The following is a 16508-nucleotide window of genomic DNA, read 5'->3' on the forward strand; positions in this document are numbered from 1 at the left end:
ATTACTCTTATACCTAAACCACACAAAGACACAACAAAGAAAGAGAACTTCAGACCAATTTCCCTTATGAATATTGACACAAAAATACTCAATAAAATTCTGGCAAACCGAATCCAAGAGCACATCAAAACAATCATCCACCATGATCAAGTAGGCTTCATCCCAGGCATGCAGGGATGGTTTAATATAAGGAAAACCATCAACGTGATCCATTATATAAACAAACTGAAAGAACAGAACCACATGATCATTTCATTAGATGCTGAGAAAGCATTTGACAAAATTCAACACCCCTTCATGATAAAAGTCCTGGAAAGAATAGGAATTCAAGGCCCATACCTAAACATAGTAAAAGCCATATACAGCAAACCAGTTGCTAATATTAAACTAAATGGAGAGAAACTTGAAGCAATCCCACTAAAATCAGGGACTAGACAAGGCTGCCCACTCTCTCCCTACTTATTCAATATACTTCTTGAAGTTCTAGCCAGAGCAATCAGACAACAAAAGGAGATCAAGGGGATACAGATCGGAAAAGAAGAAGTCAAAATATCACTATATGCAGATGACATGATAGTATATTTAAGTGATCCCAAAAGTTCCACCAGAGAACTACTAAAGCTGATAAACAACTTCAGCAAAGTGGCTGGGTATAAAATTAACTCGAATAAATCAGTTGCCTTCCTCTATACAAAAGAGAAACAAGCCGAGAAAGAAATTAGGGAAACGACACCCTTCATAATAGACCCAAATAATATAAAGTACCTCAGTGTGACTTTAACCAAGCAAGTAAAAGATCTGTACAATAAGAACTTCAAGACACTGAGGAAAGAAATTGAAGAAGACCTCAGAAGATGGAAAGATCTCCCATGCTCATGGATTGGCAGGATTAATATAGTAAAAATGGCCATTTTACCAAAAGCAATCTACAGATTCAATGCAATCCCCATCAAAATACCAATCCAATTCTTCAAAGAGTTAGACAGAACAATTTGCAAATTCATCTGGAATAACAAAAAACCCAGGATAGCTAAAGCTATCCTCAACAATAAAAGGACTTCAGGGGGAATCACTATCCCTGAACTCAAGCAGTATTACAGAGCAATAGTGATAAAAACTGCATGGTATTGGTACAGAGACAGACAGATAGACCAATGGAATAGAATTGAAGACCCAGAAATGAACCCACACACCTATGGTCACTTGATTTTTGACAAAGGAGCCAAAACCATCCAATGGAAAAAAGATAGCATTTTCAGCAAATGGTGCTGGTTCAACTGGAGGGCAACATGTAGAAGAATGCAGATCGATCCATGCTTATCACCCTGTACAAAGCTTAAGTCCAAGTGGATCAAGGACCTCCACATCAAACCAGACACACTCAAACTAATAGAAGAAAAACTAGGGAAGCATCTGGAACACATGGGCACTGGAAAAAATTTCCTGAACAAAACACCAATGGCTTATGCTCTAAGATCAAGAATCGACAAATGGGATCTCATAAAACTGCAAAGCTTCTGTAAGGCAGAGGACACTGTGGTTAGGACAAAACGGCAACCAACAGATTGGGAAAAGATCTTTACCAATCTTACAACAGATAGAGGCCTTATATCCAAAATATACAACGAACTCAAGAAGTTAGACCGCAGGGAAACAAATAACCCTATTAAAAAATGGGGTTCAGAGCTAAACAAAGAATTCACAGCTGAGTAATGCCGAATGGCTGAGAAACACCTAAAGAAATGTTCAACATCTTTAGTCATAAGGGAAATGCAAATCAAAACAACCCTGAGATTTCACCTCACACCAGTGAGAATGGCTAAGATCAAAAACTCAGGTGACAGCAGATGCTGGCGAGGATGTGGAGAAAGAGGAACACTCCTCCATTGTTGGTGGGATTGCAGACTGGTAAAACCATTCTGGAAATCAGTCTGGAGGTTCCTCAGAAAATTGGACATTGAACTGCCTGAGGATCCAGCTATACCTCTCTTGGGCATATACCCAAAAGATGCCTCAATATATAAAAGAGACACGTGCTCCACTATGTTCATCGCAGCCTTATTTATAATAGCCAGAAACTGGAAAGAACCCAGATGCCCTTCAACAGAGGAATGGATACAGAAAATGTGGTACATCTACACAATGGAATATTACTCAGCTATCAAAAACAATGAGTTTATGAAATTCGTAGGCAAATGGTTGGAACTGGAAAATATCATCCTGAGTGAGCTAACCCAATCACAGAAAGACATACATGGTATGCACTCATTGATAAGTGGCTTTTAGCCCAAATGCTTGAATTACCCTAGATCCCTAGAACAAACGAAACTCAAGACAGATGATCAAAATGTAAATGCTTCACCCCTTCTTTAAATGAGGAAAAAGAATACCCTTGGCAGGGAAGGGAGAGGCAAAGATTAAAACAGAGACTGAAGGAACACCCATTCGGAGCCTGCCCCACATGTGGCCCATACATATACAGCCACCCAATTAGACAAGATGGATGAAGCAAAGAAGTGCAGACCGACAGGAGCCGGATGTAGATCGCTCCTGAGAGACACAGCCAGAATACAGCAAATACAGAGGCGAATGCCAGCAGCAAACCACTGAACTGAGAATAGGTCCCCCGTTGAAGGAATCAGAGAAAGAACTGGAAGAGCTTGAAGGGGCTCGAGACCCCAAAAGTACAACAATGTCAAGCAACCAGAGCTTCCAGGGAGTAAGCCACTACCTAAAGACTATACATGGACTGACCCTGGACTCTGACCCCATAGGTAGCAATGAATATCCTAGTAAGAGCACCAGTGGAAGGGGAAGCCCTGGGTCCTGCTAAGACTGAACCCCCAGTGAACTAGACTATGGGGGGAGGGCGGCAATGGGGGGAGGGTTGGGAGGGGAACACCCATAAGGAAGGGGAGGGGGGAGGGGGATGTTTGCCCGGAAACCGGGAAAGGGAATAACACTTGAAATGTATATAAGAAATACTCAAGTTAATAAAAAAAATAAAAAATAAAAATAAAAATAAAAATGCAAAACCCTTGCCAAAAAAAGGGAGAATTCTTGCCTCTTCCCTAAGAAGGTGGGTGAGATTTATTTGAGATAGCAAAAGGCTCTATGGCTATTTGAAGAAGATGGTTTGTTACCCAGATGCTTAGCACCTAAACTACAGATAAGAAGATTCCCTTTGGTGTGGGAGGACAGTCGTGTAAAATACATGTAGTTGAGCAAGTTTGCACATCCTGTCCTCCAGCTAGAGTCCTTTGGGAATCACATTGGGAATAGGCTACTGAAGTGTGCTTCAAAGACTCACTCACCCAGAAATGATTTTTCTTTTAAAATTAAAGACCGTGAAAACTTGTTTAAAATTTAATTTTATTCTAAATCTTTATTTTTAAATTTTATTAACATATAATATATAATGCAATTATTAAATTTATCTATAAAACTATTATGACATTTTTCTAATAAAATAAGCATCACATGAACATTTGTGTAAAGAAAATTTACTGTACACAGTACAGCACCTTTCATCATCTCATTATATTCTACTGAAGTCCATTCAGTAGAAGCCACCACGGGGTGCCCTCAGCACTGTGTCCTACGTAAGGTGCGCTGGACACAAGGTGATACTAGAAAATAGACTTCTCTAGGAATGCAAGTTGAACAGGAAAAGGATAAACTTCAACAAAGAGGCAATGAGACAAGTGGGGATGAGTCATTCACTTCTGTGGAAGAAAAAGAGAAGTAGAGATCCCGGTGGAAACAAGAGACTGATTCTCACACCTACTACCCCGACAGTCCCTTCTCCACATCCACAGTCTGTGAACTCCCGTGTACCTATGTGCAGAGCGACGCCATGACAGGTCACTGATGCACCCCCTGCTGGTCTGTCCTACGTGTGAAAATCTCCATCAGTCATGAGGAAGAGTTTTCTTTAAAATAATATCCTGGTCTCAACTGGCAGCCACCAGGGCCCTTCCTCCTCCCTGCCTGCGCCTGTGTGATGTCAGAACCAAACGCATCCGTCTTTTCTCAGAAGATGCGATTAAAGAATGTGGCTAAAAGAATAAGAGGAAAGGATTGGCCAGGCAAGCATCTACCAGAAGTTCAGCTCGGCAGTGTGGGGGCTTTAATTCCCCTAGAATCCTGATTAAATGTCAGTTCTGCATTCTAAAGGACAGGGACAAAGGAAGTGGCGTGTGGGCATTTGAGCAAACTATTTACTTTAGAGAGTATTTCTAGTCTTGAAGTCATACCTGCCCCGAAACACTCAGTCTGCACATTGTCCACGCCACTCCTCCCTCCACCACACTACCTGGACAGCGGCTGACAATCACACACATATGTTCTTCCTACCTGTGACGACCCGAGTGAAAATGACTCCCGTAGGCCCATAAGCAGTGGCACCGTTAGGAGGTGTGGCCTTTTTGGAGGAAGTTTGTCGCTGTGCGGTGGGCTTTGAGAATTCAGATGCTCAAGCCAGGCCTAGTTGTTCCGTTTCTCTTCTTGATCCCTGTCAATCCAGATGTAGAAATCCCGGCTACCTCTCCAGCACCAACTCTGCCTGCGTGCCACTGTGCTTCCCGTGGTGATAATGGACGACACTGTAAGCCAGCCCTAAGTAAGTATCTTCCTTTATAAGAGTTGCTATGTCCATGGTGTCTCTTCACGAGAGGAGAAACCCCAACTAAGACACCACCCATTTGATTTTGCGGACCTTCTTAGGTTTTCCTGGGATCCAGTCTGAGGGTGTGGGAAAGTTCTGAGGCAGGTGGCCTCTTACCTGCTCCTTTATTTTATTTTTTGAGACAGAGTATCACTATGTAGCTCAGGCTGGCCTCAAGGTTGCAATCCTCCTGCCTCAGTCTCTTGATTGCTGTTCTTATAGCTATGCAGCATCGCACCTAGAAAGCCTCACAGACTTCACTCTGGAAACCTCAGGTTTTCTGAACAATTGGGAAATGGGTTGAGGTAGGTTAAACAGTCCAGTCCTTGTTTGTATGTTTTTCCAATATTGAATTGGCTCAGTGTCTCGGTTCAGAGATGCTCGGAGGTAGGAAATTGTGAGGTGAGAAATAGCCAGTGCAGGCACATTGACAGCCATGAGAACCGACAGCTTGATAGAGTGAGTGGTAATTAGCTGACTGCCAGTCCCACCATTAGCCAGACCTCGCACTGGAGCTGTGCAGGAGCCAACAACCCCAGAATTCCTGGCCACTTCCAAGATGTCCTTGTGCTCAGAGCCTCATTAAGTAATTAATATTTACTATGAGGACCTTGGGCCACCAAGAGGAGTAATTATACTCTTTACTCTGATTCCTAAGGCAGGCACTTACATAATACACTTAATTAACATTAAAAATTATTACCCTTTACTAAACTCTGTGTGCCAAGACTTGTGTTCCATGTTTTATAGGGCTTATCTCATTGTAGAAATATTCCCATATAAAACAGCATTAACTACAAATATTTTAGTACATAAGCTTTAGTTGGCTGCGCCAGCTCCAGTGGAGCCTGCCTGACATGAAACAATCATGGTCAGCAGGCCAGAGATATGTGTTCCTCGGAACTTGGTCTCCTGGAGACACTTGGCCACTTCCTGCTCAACTTTCTGCCTAGCTGATTGGAATGGGTACGATCTGGAGTTACATACTGACTCTTTTGTTTCTTTTTTTACTAACAGGAACATCGAGACCCGATTTGGTCTTTATGGACCATGCCTCTTTGAAAGCACTAGCAAAAATTAAGTAGAATCAGAATGAAACTCTAAGAGATGTGATCCATAACTTATAACCTCATCTGCATGACCTTCAGAGTCCACATTCCCAGCAGCCTTCCGGTTCTCTGGGCCCTCCCTGAGACCCTGGGCTGTGCTGCAGTCTGATCTTCCCGTAGCCTGCTGCTCCATTGTCTCTGTGTCATTCCCTCCTAACGAGAACCGAAAGGTTTGCCCCAGCAACATTTTACTCTAGAGAGCAGGAAGAGGTCTACTTAACTCTGACCTTCTTGAAGGCTGGATGTCCAAGAGAGGATAAGGAAGGAGCTGCCAGTGGCTCTCTCTCTGTGTCTGTCTTATAAAGCCACCATGAATTCAGAGGCCACGCCCTACCCAAATTGTTTAATCTTGTCTCATTATCCAAAGTATGTCCCTAGAAAGACTGATGAATCCACCCACTCAATCTATTTAAATAAACTGGGGTGTGTGAGGGTGTGGTTTCACGCACCTTTAAGCCCCAGGCCGACACAACCTGTCTTTAAAAATTCAAAGGGATTCTAGGAAGTTGTCCTAAGGGCCTTTAATCCCAGAGATCTGTAAGCAGAGGCAGGCAGATCGCTGTGAGTTTAAGGCCAGCATGAGTGAGTTGCAGGACAGCCAGGGCTACTCAGAGAAACTGTCTCAAAAAACAAAACAACATAAAGTGAACAATTAAAAAGTAATCACATGACTGAGGGTTTGTGGCCACAGTGTTGCTCAGCAGTAACGGGCTGCTGTCAAGTCTGACAACCAGAGTTCAATCCCCTGGTCCCACAAAGAGGAAAGAGAGGAGCCAGCCCCCAATAGCTGTCCTCTATCTTCCACATATCTACTGTGACACACACACCCATTAATACAGAGGAAGACAAATAATACATGTAAGCAATAAAAAGATTCAGGATTGTGTCCTGCAGATCTTCAGTGGGGCAGACATTGTCCATAGTTAGCCACAGTGAACTCCTGCTCAAATATATTAAATGGACATGAATAAGTGTCATGTGGACATATTCACACTGTTACTCTATATTTAGTTAGGGGAGGTTCTATTTGTTTTTTAATTTATTTGTTTGATTTCTTTGACAATGTATTCCCTGATTAGCCTGGAACTTCACTGGTAGACCAGGCTAGCCTAGGACTCCCAGACATCCACAAGCCACCATGTGGTCTTTGCCACCACACCTGCTGACAATTCATTACATTTCCTCAGAGCTGAGTTCATAAAGGAAAGACCAGGAGGGCAGGGCCCAACACACTTTCCATCCCAGCACACAACCGACAAGGCAGAGGCAGGCAGATCTCTGTGAGTCCGAGGACACATGGTCTGCATAGTGAGTTCTGAGAAGTCAGGGCCACATGTATAGCAGGACCCTGACTATAGAGAAGACAGAGCTGTCCATGTGTCTGACTACACTCGGCCTTAGGAGCAGAAGGTGCCCCACCAAGTCCTGTCACTGTGCACCCCACCATTTGTGTCCTTTCCAGTTGAGCAGAGGCACTTGTAGAAGGACTGAGATTGACCCCAGGACCTTGTCCATGGGAGACGAGCACTGACACTGAGCTGCATGCACAGCCCAAGCAGGCAAGACTGTAAGGGACGTCTCTGTCTATGAGAGCATCCGAGCTACACACAGTGATTCACTGTTTACATAACACAGTGGTTTGTGTTTGCCACACAGGCCAGGGGGCTTCTGATGTTGTTCTGTCTGTTCCAGCCAAGGTCTGACTGGACAGCCCAGGCTGGCCACCCTGGGTAGCCTAGGCTGGCCTATAATTCCTCTGGATCCTCCTGGCCCACTATTTCAAGTGGCATGAACCACCGTACCCCAGATCCCATATTTTGAGAGATCCTGAATGTTTGCTTAAACAGACCTACATGATTAAACGTCTGTCTGGAGAGACATTACTTTTGTTTTAAAAAGCTGCTGGAAGAGTCCAGAGAACAGAGTGATCTGAAGAGGCACCTGAAGGAGGTCACAGCAGCCATCAGCAAGGACCCACTGTACATCCACAGACTGTGGTCAAAACCAACCCTCACATCCACAGAGGCTGCCATCCAGTCTATGCTGAGTGCCTGAAGAACAATGACCTTGGCAGAGCAGCACTGTGACAGATCAAGGAGTGCAGGTGACTCCACTGTTCCTCCCAGGGGCGATTATAGGACACACAAACTATTTCCTGCACTTTTGGTGGTTAGGGACCCCTGCTATGCCATAGGATCCCAGTTCAGGTCCCAGCACCCACATGGGTACTTACCTGAATCTGTGATTCCGGTTCAAGGGAATCCAGTGCCCCCTTCTGGCCGCTGTGAGCACTGCACACATTTGTATGCTAACCAAGACCCAAACCTCCCTACTGCCTGCCTCTAATCTTGGCTGTGCTTTCTTTCCACAGAAGCCTGTGGCCCAAGGACATCTTTGGACGCAGCTCTGAGGACGAGGTCCAGACACTCCTGAATATTTATTTCCTCACCAAACCCTGGGACAGACCGGTATTTACGCCCTAGTAGGGTCTAACCATAGCCTGACTGAAATCTGCACCAAGCTGATGGAGCTGAACATGGAGATCCGAGACGTGATCCGCGGGGATCCGCAAAGTTTGGACAGAGTATTCCCCTCTTGTTCCCTGTAGAACTTTTTCTAAAGAAGATGACTCAACTTCCAATGTGTACAATATTCTCCAAACCGAGAAAGCCTAGGACCTCCTGAGACAGACTCTACCCATCCTGATGTGTGGCTACTGTTCACCAAACAAAGGCACCCAATACTGGAGACAGGACTTCTGTTGTGGTACCCAAACTGACCACACTGAAGGACTTCATCCTTCTAGAGACACTTTAGATTGGCAAAAGTACAATGCTTTTATTCAGACGAAAACCAATTTTTATTCTGAACGTCGTACATTCGTTCCCTTCCTTTCCCTTCCTTTGGGTTGTCTTTTCTTTCATTCCTATTCTCTCTCTCTCTCTCTCTCTCTCCCTGTCTCTCTCTTCTTGCTATGTGTTTTTTACTTTGTGTCATTGAATTGCAAAAGGAAACAGATAGAAAGAAGCTGGCCATGGAAACATGTAAGATGGTCAAAAGCTGGCAGCCTGTGTGCTTGAAAAAGTAATTGTAAATGAGTTACAGTTTCATGGACACGGTATCTAAACCAGGCTTTTATGAAGTACCTTACTTAAGTTGCTAGGCTGCTGTTTCTGAAAACCCTGGATCTCTCTGTGCCAGGAAAGATCCCGATGGAATCGTTTTCAGGATCATGGCTGCTTTTTACACACAGGTTGCTTTAATAGGCATCGGTTATACCACAGAAGACGAGTGTTCGTTTGCATTACCTTTGCCGTCTTGTAGAAAAGCAAGTTATTCACAAAAACCCCAAGTCGTGTCATCTGTGTGCGTGAGTCTTTAGTGGCCCTGTGGAGAGCCACAAGTAGAGTCACACAGGGAAAACATGAGTTGCCGCTTTAAGGATGATGACCTGTTTTATTCCTAATGGGTCTTTTGCATTTTTTAAAAAAAGATTATTCATTTTTTAGACATAAGTAAACTGGTGCTGTCTTCAGACACAGCAGAAGAGGGCATCAGATCCCAATACACATGGTTGTGAGCCACCATGTGGGGGCTGGGATTATGAACTCAGGAACTCCAGAAGAACAGTCAGTGCTCTTAACCACTGAGCCATCTCCCCAGCCCACTGAAGTGTCTTTCTTAAAAGGTCCTTCCTGAAACCCAGCACTGTCGAATGTTAGATGTGGGCATGTGATCTGTTGCTCACACAAAACATATTCAGACTTGGTCTATGTAACTTATTCACTGTGTAAATACATTTAAGGTTTTTGGGATGTGATGATCTTTGTTGATAATTCTGTTCAGAAATGCTTTTAGATTACATGTTGATCACAGATTTTCCTTATATTAAAATTAAAACATTTGCCTTTGATGTTTGTATTTTTACATGTGGCTGCCACCGTGACAACCTTGGGCAGCCTACGTACTTGTAGTCTGTGAATGAGGCACACCGGAGCTGTGCAGTGTTTGCCCCTGAATCCAGAGAGTACAGTGTCCGCGGCGTGAGGCACCCCAATAAGAATGTGCTTTTCTTTACAGAGACACAGATTGGCCATGTTCCATGTGTGTACACCTGCATGTGTGCATGTGTGCCGTTTCATGCTGCTGTCTGTGGATGCCTGAAGACAACATGGGAGTTACAGGTTGTGCTGACTAGTTTTGTGTGTTAACTTGACACAAGCTGCAGTTCCCACACAGAAAGGGGCCTCAGTGGAGGAAATGCCTCCATGAGACCCAGCTGTAAGGCATTTTCTCAATTAGTGATCAAGTGGGAGGCCCCGCCCATTGTGGGCGGTGCTGTCCCTGGGCTGGAAGTTCTGGGTTCTATAAGAGAGCAAGCTGACCAAGCCAGGGGAGGCAAGCCAGTGAGTAACATCCCTCCATGGCCTCTGCACCAGCGCCTGCTTCCCGACCTGCTTGAGTTCCTGTTCTGACTTCTTTGGTGATGAACAGCAATGTGGACGTGTGAGCTGAATAAACCCTTTCCTCCCCAGCTTGCTCTTGGTCATGATGTGTGGCAGGAGTAGAAACCCTGGCTAACACAGTGTTTGGAACATGTGGATGCCAGGATTCAAGCCCAGGTCCTCTGGAAGAGCAGGAGTGCCCCTAACTGCTGAGCCGTACTCAGGCCCACGCCCCTTTGTTACTGCCCCTTCTGTGTCCATGTCTGTGCATGGCAAGTGCACTAGAGTGCGTGTACCTGTGGGGTCCAGGAGTGTGGTCCTCTAGGAGATGGACTTCAGCCTTGAAGGGGCTGCTTGACCCAGGCGCCATGACTTTAACTCAGGGCCTCTACAAGATCACTATGAGCTCTGACCACCGAGAGATCTCTCCAAATCCAGGCCTGTAACTTTATTTTTTAAAGATATTTTTATTTATTATGAATGGGGTACACTGGCTCTGTCTACAGACACACCAGAAGAGAGCATCAGATCCCATTACGGATGATTGAGAGTGACCATGTCAGTGCTGGAATTGAACTCAGGACCTCTGGTGGAACAGTCTTCACTGATGAGCCATGTCTCCAGCCCAAGACTGTAACGTTCAATCCTCTCTTCTTGAGTACCAAAAAAAAAAAAAAAAAAAAAAACAGTCCTGGCCATGGTAGGGCCCTCCTGTAATTGCAACACACAGACCACACAGATGAGGGAATTCACTGAGCGTGGTGTTTCCTTGCCATCCAAAATTCCCCTTAAAGCCATCAGAATTTTCTCTTTTCTAAAAGACTAAACTGTAGAGAAAATACAACTCCATTCCCTGTCCTGACTCCAGCCCTGGTTCCGAGCTCCATCCCACTGCCGCTCTCTGTGACCCATCACCATGCAGGTCTGTCTCTGGGCACCAGGGCACCATCCCACTGCCGCTCTCCATCTGATCTCTCCCTAGTGACTCTCATGGGTGTCTCTCCCTTGGTCCTACACTTCCTACTTCATGCATTGCCATCCTAGTGTGAGGGAAAAGGGAAACAGTACTTGGTCTGAGGAAACGTGACCTTTCACCCTAACTTCCTCTTCCCTCTGTCCCATGACCCCTCTGCTCCACCCTCTCACTGAGGAAAAGGTCACAACATTTCCTACTTAATATGGCTGCTCTGAGCCAGATGTGCTAGCGCAGACTGGAGTCCCCGCAGCCCTCACTGAAGCCTAGAGAGCTGGGGGTGCCAGGACACCCTCACCCATGTAGTCAGATGGAGGCAGCTGGAGCAACACAAGGCCTTGTCTCTAAATGGCTGTTGGGCTAAGGTAATTGTTGTGGACTCAAATTAATTTGACACTTTAGACATGACAGCCGAACTGACCTTTGATTTGAAGGGTCCTAAGTGGAGCTTATGGTTATGGAAGTTCCTAAGATTAAGAAACCTCACAGCACCCGGAACATAACAGCGGATGTGGGCAGCTTGACCCTGGGTTGAATCAAGCCAGTTTTTTCAGGGTGAGCAACGATATAAAATGATTGGAAGGCAGGGAACAAAATGGCTGCAGCTGTGCTGGGGAAGCGGCCTTCACTGCTCCTCTAGACTCCATCCGGGTCTGCACTCATGTGCACAGGCCACACAGATACACACACATGTACACAGTGAAAAGTATTTTATTATAAATTCCAATACACAGAGAATAAAACCAAGGGCACAACATACACCAGTATTTTGTATGTGTAGATCACAGAAACATGCGTATCCAGCAATCCAGGCTTCTGGGGGCATCAGGTCCTCTTGATGCTAAACAAGGAAATAAATTACAAAAGACATCTTTAGGCCACTTCAGGCAGTGATGACCCTCAGAAAACTGCAATTATACCATGCACGACAAGAAATAAAAAAAAAAATCACACATCCAACCAAGTCTCACATGCAGGCTTCTCCCAAGAGTCCTTAGCCTTTGATGGACACAGCTTCCCTACAGAGAGGGGCTTTCTCTGTGGAATAGATGGCGCCTTGGGAAGGACACACAGCTAGAGAGGATGGTCTGAGCCAACCTGAAATTTAAATTCAGCTGCAGGTGACCCTTAATGGGAAAACAGCACTGTACAGCTGGAAGGGATCACAGCTAAGTGAACAGAGCCGCACAGATCCAGTTAGGAACGTGGCGTTCAGATGAAGCCTCATGTACCCACATTACAGAAGTGGGTCCCTGCTCCCTGGAAATGACATGAAGGTCAAGGGTCACTCAGACTGAGGAGACTCTGGGTACTGGGCAGAGCCTTTCTTGAGCCTTGATTCCAAATTGTTTACAGGTTTTTTTTTCCTTCTTTTCACCCTTCGAATTCCCTACCCACCCCACACCCTGAGGTGATGAGGAAACCCAGGGCTTCCTGCTTGCTAGGCCAGGGCTCTACCACTGAGGCAAATCCACATCCCCTCCTTCCTAACCTTGTATCTTCTGGGGAGGAGCGGGTGTGGCCCCATTGGCAGGATGCCTAGCCTTCTAGACCTGATCCACAGCACTGCTTAAGACTGTTCTATGCCTGAAATTCCATTTCTAAGAAGTTGGAGGGAAGGTGGCTGGAGAGAAGGCTCAGTGGTTAAGAGCACTTGCTGCTCTTCCATAGGTCCTGAGTAAAAAATCCCAGCAACCCCAGGGTGGCTCCTAACCGTCTGATATAACACCTGATGCCCTCTTCTGGTATATCTGAAGACATCACAGTATACTTATATATAATAAATAACTAAATCTTTACAAAAAAAAGTTGGAGGGAGAGTCAGAAGTTCCCCCACAACCTTAACTATTCAGTGGGTTCATGGCCAGCCCAGGCTGCTTTGGCTGGGTTATTATCTTGACAAAGGATCTCTGCATAGCAGTGGCTGTTCTGCCACTGCCTATGTAGACCGGGCTGGTTTCCAACTCAGAGATCCTCCTGCCTCTACCTCGAATGCAGGGATTAAAGGCTTACATTATCACACCCAGGCTCAGTCCTTGCTATGAATGAATGGCAACCCAAAGTAAAAAGAAAGCTGGGCAGTAAGGGTACAAGTCTTTTAACTCAGTAGTCTGGAGGCAGCAGGAAGATCTCTGAGTTCAAGGTCAGCTTGGTCCACACAGCATCCCAGGAAAGCCAGGGCTACACAGAGAAACCCTGTGTCAATAAAAAAGACAAAGTTACATCTTGAGACTTTTCTGTGGCATAAAAAAAATAGTGGGGAAATCCTTTACTGTTCGAACAGGGCCCATAACATGCGGGTATTCGTGCACACAGTTAATCTCAGCACCCAGAAAAACTGAGAAGAGGACCTCAATGTTAGGGCAAGGGCAGCCTAGTCCACACACTGAGTTCCAGGATAATCAGGGCTTTGTTGAGGCCCTGACTCAACACAACAAAAAACAGGACTTACGTTAACAATTACATTTGAATGCTTATACACACTAGGTCACTAAAACTTATATAACTACATAGTTGAAGCCAGGTCCTTTAAAGAGACTAAGCGTATTTAACTCCCGGTGTGAGAACCCAGGATCCAAATGTCACTGGTTTAGGCACAGCCACACCTTGGTGGGAAGCCTCACAGGGCTTTGTCCAGGGTCTCTCCCCCCTCCCCTAGTAAGACTAGCATTCAGTCCTTAGGCCTCTAACCATCTTTAAAAATCAAAATCACTACAAAGTTCCCTTTCTAGAAACAACAGCAGGATTAAGTTTTGAACTTGTTACCTCCAATAGCGAAGACTTCCAGAAAGAACCACCTCCATTAAACTCAGGAACAACTCCCAGCATTCAATTCGCAGCTCTTACTGGCTCCTGAGAACTCACATCCTTCTCACAAACAAAAACCCCATTGAATAATCCCAGGACTTAACTTATCCCAGCATAGATCACAAGACTCCTCTCGGATCGTTGTCAACCTCTTGGAGAGGTGACCCTGGCGTTTCAAACCAAGTTACACTCTAAGACTGAGGCACAGGCGGGCAAACATGAGGGCGAGTGGTGGTTACAGAACCAAAGTGGGAAGCTCACCCAAGTCAGTGCAGCAAACACCGAATCCCAGCCCTTGAACTCACCGTCTCTCCGTGGGCTATGCTGGGCTCCGCCCCTGCTTCAGTCTTCATGGACTGGGGTCTTCTCGTGTTCCCGCTGTGGCTCCATTACCACAAGACCAGGAGACATCACCTCCTCACATTCTATCCACAGAGACTCCAACTTGGAGGCTATCTTCCTGCTCACACTGGGTTTCCTCCTCGACAGTGGTGGGAGTCGCCAGACCTCCATAGCTATTTTCTTTAGGTCTTTACAATTCCCTGTACAGCACGGATGCTCACAAGGTCCACCACTTGTAGAGGCTGCATCCTGGCCCCTCCGGATCTCCGCTGACTCTGAGAATCCTTCTGCCAGCAAACTCGACTTCCCAGAGAGCTGTGGGATTCTCCTCTGGGATCCACTCGAGGAATCCTCCTCATTGCCAGGATGCCCCCCAGGCAACCTATGTTTCTCAGCTTTGGTCTCCTCAGACAGGGCTTCTTCTGGAAGGCCTTTTTTCTTTAGATCCTGGTGGCTGCTCCTCTGGCTTTTCTGCTCGACTTTCTTTTTAGCCAGCTTCACCTTCAAAGGATCCCTTTGCTCTCTCATTCGACTATTAGCCATTGAGAGCAGACACGCTGCAACCTGGACGCTTTGGTGGTTCTCGATCTCCTCTGCTAGGAGCACTGGTCGAGCCCTTGGAAGTTCGGTCTTCCAATAAGACTCTGGACAAGGACACAAGGAAGCCAAACTCTCAGCCACAAGGAAACAGGGATGGTCTCTATTCCAGTCCCCAGCATGGTTCTCCATTCCATTAGAACCCTCATCTGCATGACCTTCAAAGTCCGCATTCCCAGCAGCCTTCCGGGTCTCTGGGCCCTCACCCAGACCCTGGGCTGTATAGCAGTCTGATCTTCCCGTTGCCTGCTGCTCCATTCTCTCCTGACCTTTGCCTCGTAACGAGAATGGAGAGGTCTGCCACAAAGTGATTTTACTTCACAGAGAAAAAGGAGGTCTACTTCACCCTGCTGGTTTTGAAGGCTGGATATCCAAGACAGGATGTGCAAGGGTTCTGCCTGTGGGTCTGTCTTATAAAGGCACCAGGATTAGAGAGGTCCCACCCTACCATAATTGCTTACTCTAAATTCATTATCCAAAGGCTGTCCCTCTTCAAAGAGACACATCCACCCTCTTAATCCATTAAAAATGAACTGGGGGTGTCTTTGAGGGTGTGGTTTCACACACCTTTAAGCACCCAGGCAGAGAGACACTGTCTTTAAAAATTCAACACAAGCACTAGTCTATGGGGGGAGGGCGGCAATGGGGGGAGGGTTGGGAGGGGAACACCCATAAGGAAGGGGAGGGGGGAGGGGGATGTTTGCCCGGAAACCGGGAAAGGGAATAACACTCGAAATGTATATAAGAAATACTCAAGTTAATAAAAAAAAAAGAAAAAAGAAAAAAAAAAGAAATACCCAATTTAATAAAGATGGAAAAAAGTGAAAAAAAAAAAATTCAACACAAGCAAAGCAGTTGTCCCAAGTGCCTTTAATCCCAGAGATCATAAGCAAGAGCCAGGCAGATCTCTGTGAGTTTAAGGCTAGCAGGAGTGAGTTCCAGGACAGCCATGGCTACTCAGAGAAACTATCTCAAAAAAACAAAACAACATAAGTGAACAATTAAAAAGTAATCACATGACTGAGTGTTTGTGGACACAGTGTTGCTCAGCAGTAACCGCTGCTTCCAAGTCTGACAACCAGAGTTCAATCCCCTGGTCCCACACAGAGGAAAGAGAGGAGCGAGCCCCAAAAGCTGTCCTCTAACATCCACATATCTACTGTCACACACACACACACACACACACACACACACACACACACACACACACATTCATCCACAGGAAGACAAAGAATACGTGTAAGCAATAAAAAGATTGTGGATTGTGTCCTTGCAGCTCTTCCGTGGGACAGACTTTGTACACAGCCACAGTGAACTCCTGCTCAAAAATATTAAAGGGACATGAATAAGGGTCATGTTGACATATTCACACTGTTACTCCACTTTTAGTTTGGAGGGGTTTATTTGTTTATTTATTTGATTTCTTTGACAATGTATTCCCTGATTAGCCTGGAACTTCACTGGTAGACCAGGCTAGCCTAGGACTCCCAGACATCCACAAGCCACCATGTGGTCTTTGCCACCACACCTGTTGACAATTCATGAAATTTCCTCAGAGCTGAGTTCAT

At 45.7% G+C, this 16508-nt stretch overlaps 1 long non-coding RNA gene across 1 annotated transcript; it reads left to right on the plus strand.

The window, feature by feature from the left end:
• The first annotated feature begins 2860 nt into the window (after window positions 1–2860).
• Window positions 2861–9640, plus strand: LOC120095873 (uncharacterized). Its single transcript, XR_005491764.2, has 2 exons — window positions 2861–7879; window positions 8147–9640. It is a non-coding gene; the product is annotated as an uncharacterized LOC120095873 (long non-coding RNA).
• Window positions 9641–16508: the final 6868 nt, after the last annotated feature.

The sequence above is a fragment of the Rattus norvegicus genome, chromosome 12 (genome assembly GCF_036323735.1).
Source record: "Rattus norvegicus strain BN/NHsdMcwi chromosome 12, GRCr8, whole genome shotgun sequence".
NCBI lineage: Eukaryota > Metazoa > Chordata > Mammalia > Rodentia > Muridae > Rattus > Rattus norvegicus.